At 42.3% G+C, this 3903-nt stretch overlaps 1 pseudogene; it reads right to left on the bottom strand.

Annotated features, from left to right (window-relative positions):
• Positions 1 to 1245: 1245 nt before the first annotated feature.
• LOC136164165 (ribosome production factor 1 pseudogene) lies at positions 1246 to 2627 on the bottom strand (annotated as a pseudogene).
• Positions 2628 to 3903: the final 1276 nt, after the last annotated feature.

Here is a 3903-nt window from a genome sequence, read left to right as displayed (position 1 = left end):
TCCAACAGGGAAAATACAAGGCCATGGATCTAACTGCACTCCCAAATCCCACAAACTGGGTCTTATCAGCAAAGGAAGTTTAGATCCTGTTCCTTGCAACTGTGTATGCATCTTAGAAATGTTGGACTTCTCATTAAGGGCTCAATGAAAGTCATTTGGTCGTGTCTGACACTTTGTGACCCAATGGACTATAAAGTCCATGGAATTCTCCAGGCGAGAATTCTGGAGTGGGTAGTCTTTCCCTTCTCTGGGGGATTTTCCTAACCCAGGGATCGATCCCAGGTCTCCTGCATTGCAGGCAGATTCTTTACTAAGCTGAGCCACAAAGGAAGCCCTTCATAAAGGGCAGGTATTCTAAAAAAGCACCATTAAGAGACAGTGAGTAGAAAAGGAAAAAAAATAATGGTAGCCCTAAGATTCTTTCTTATTCTCTAGGGCTGTTTTCATGGAATCTATTCCATTTCTAGGATTATGGTACAGTACCATTTATTCTGGAAATTTGTAACTAAGGTATGAAAGTAAGTAATGAGGGAACTAAGCCAGAAACACACTGCCATAGATTGACCTTGAAATCCCAGTAAGGAACTGAGATGGATCACTTCCCAGGTCTGCCGCCCATCACCCAAACCACCTCGGCCGGACCCTCCCTTGACCTGCTGCTAAGCCAGTGCTCGGTGTGTATTCGTCCAGAACTGGAGAAGCAAAAGTGCATGGACCACCCAAAGGAGAACCTTAAGCTGTTTCCTTTCCCCACCTCAAGCACTGGCTAAAGCTCACCTAGAGACGCTGCTTCTCTGAAATCCACATGATACTGTTCTCTCAGTTCAGTTCAGCTCAGTTGCTCAGTCGTGTCCGACTCTTTGCGACCCCATGAATTGCAGCATGCCAGGCCTCCCTGTCCATCACCAACTCCCGGAGTTTACCCAATCCCATGTCCACTGTGTTGGTGATGCCATCCAGCCATCTCATCCTCTGTCATCCCCTTCTCCTCCCGCCTTCAATCTTTCCCAGCATCAGGGTCTTTTCAAATGAGTCAGTTCTTTGCATCAGGTGGCCAAAGAATTGGCGTTTCAGCTTCAGCATCAGTTCTTCAATGAATATGCAGGAGTGACTTCTTTTAGGATGGACTGGTTGGATCTCCTTGCAGTCCAAGGGACCCTCAAGAGTCTTCTCCAACACCACAGTTCAAAAGTATCAATTCTTCAGCACTCAGCTTTCTTTATACATGAAAGAAGTTTCATGAAGTCAGTAGTTGCCTTTTTGAAAAGGGTCTTGTTTCATAAACTCAAGGTAGGCCTGTTCATCACAATCCATTAGTACCCACTCAGTCCTGTGTAAATGGAATTTTCTTCTACTTCTATTCGTTTCCCAGGGCTTATGGACCCATTCATATTCTCCATATTTAGAATCAAAGTTCCTTTCTGAAGAGATCCTAATTTTAATGTAAAACGTGGGGCAAGTTCCTGAATTCCCACTTTCTTTTCACTCTTGAATATGTATCTGCGACATCTGAAGAATATATAATCCTGTTGATTGTGGAATGTGGCAACCTGTCTTCCAATAAGTTGAGGATTAAGGGGAAAGAGAGTTGCAAACATATATCCAATAGAATGACCCAGTTGTGTTGTTAAAATTGTTCAAAATTATTTCAGGTGTGTGTACTGTTGGCTCTTTGCCTCTTCTCTCTCTCTCTCTCTCTCTTTTTTTTTTTTTTTTTTTTGCCTCTTCTCTTAATTTCTTTAACTTCCCTGGTGGTTCAGATGGTAAAGCGTTTGTCTACAATGTGGGAGATCCGGATTCGATCCCTGGGTCGGGATTCGATTCCCCTGGGGAAGGAAATGGCAACCCACTCCAGTACCCTTGCCTGGAAAATCCCATGGATGGAAGAGTCTGGTAAGCAATAGTCCATGGGGTCACAAAGAATCAGACACGACTGAGTGACTCCACTTTGTTTAATTTCTTTATGCAGATGAACACTGCTTAAACTGAGCAACTGAGCCGTTTGGCAGCTGACTCAGAATTAATCTATTTGGTATTTTATGATCTTATTAATAACAATCAGGTCTGTGAAATCTCTTGAGATGGCACTGTGAAATAATTTTTTCAGAGCTAGTGCTCTTCTGTAAGAAGCATGTGAGTTTGGTATAACTGTAGAGAGATGGTCATAGAGTCGTACTGTTCTCCCATGAGACCACCCTGATGTGGTGATGAGAATCTTGGGAGAAGTCTATTGAAGTAAGAAGCAAATTCGTCTGTAGCTTCGTCATAAACAACCTCTTCATCGTTAGGATATATACTACGTTTTCATCATACATTTCACTGGTTGTCAGTGGTCTTGGGTACAGGCTTTGATGGAACCTTATCACTGAGAGCCTCTCTCTCTGAGTTTTTCTTAACTGCCAACTTTTTCTTCCACTGCTGCTATTTCTACCAAACATTAAGTGTCACCATTGTTTCTTCTTAATTTCTGAAATGCTGAAGCCTGGAGGAAAGGCAGCCGGCTTCAGTGGTTGGACCCTACTTTCCATCATCCCATCCTCTGCCGCTGCAGCCTCTTGAGTTTCTTCAGGAGTGGCTTTGCACTTCAGGCCTTTCTTTCTGCTCAAAAGCCACTTTTTTTTTTCCATTTATTTTTATTAGTTGGAGGCTCATTACTTTACAATATTGTAGTGGTTTTTGCCATACATTGATATGAATCAACCACAGATTTACATGTATTCCCCATCCCGATCCCCCCTCCCACCTCCCTCTCCACCCGATCCCTCTGGGTCTTCCCAGCGCACCAGCCCCGAGCACTTGTCTCATGCATCCAACCTGGGCTGGTGATGTTTCACCCTAGATAATATACATGTTTCAATGCTGTTCTCTCGAAACATCCCACCCTCGCCTTCTCCCACAGAGTCCAAAAGTCTGTTCTGTACATCTGTGTCTCTTTTTCTGTTTTGCATATAGGGTTATTGTTACCATCTTTCTAAATTCCATATATATGCATTACTATACTGTATTGGTCTTTATCTTTCTGGCTTACTTCACTCTGTATAATGGGCTCCAGTTTCATCCATCTCATTAGAACTGATTCAAATGAATTCTTTTTAATGACTGAGTAATATTCCATTGTGTATATGTACCACAACTTTCTTATCCATTCGTCTGCTGATGGGCACCTAGGTTGCTTCCATGTCCTGGCTATTATAAACAGTGCTGCGATGAACATTGGGGTGCACGTATCTCTTTCAGATCTGGTTTCCTCGGTGTGTATGCCCAGAAGTGGGATTGCTGGGTCATATGGCAGTTCTATTTCCAGTTTTTTAAGGAATCTCCACACTGTTCTCCATAGTGGCTGTACTAGTTTGCATTCCCACCAACAGTGTAAGAGGTTTCCTTTTTCTCCACACCCTCTCCAGCATTTATTGCTTGTAGACTTTTGGATAGCAACCATCCTGACTGGTGTGTAATGGTACCTCATTATGCAAAAACCACTTTTGATGTTGAATGTTCTGTGGGTTTTGACAAAAGTATAGTAATATTACACAGAATAGTTTCACTGCCCTGAAAATCCTTTACACTCTGCCTAGCATTCCTTCTCACCCCTCTATAGCCCCTGACAACCACTAATCTTTTTACTGTCTCCATAGTTATGCACTTTCCATAATGTCCTGTAGTTTGAATCATACAAACTACTACTTTTCATATTACCTTTTTTAAACTTTTGTTTCCTGCATGTCTTTTCATGGCTTGATAGCTTATTTCTTATTTACTTTTAGCACTGAATAATATTCCATTGTCTGGATGTACCACAGTTTATCTATCCCTTCACCTACTGAAGGGATAGGTTGCTTCCGAGTTTTGGCAATTATGAATAAAGCTGCTGTAAACTACTCAGGTACAGAGTTTTGTACAGAC

The sequence above is a fragment of the Muntiacus reevesi genome, chromosome 3 (assembly GCF_963930625.1).
Source record: "Muntiacus reevesi chromosome 3, mMunRee1.1, whole genome shotgun sequence".
NCBI lineage: Eukaryota > Metazoa > Chordata > Mammalia > Artiodactyla > Cervidae > Muntiacus > Muntiacus reevesi.
Note: the sequence above shows the minus strand (reverse complement) of the source record. Positions and strands in the feature narration are given on the sequence as shown.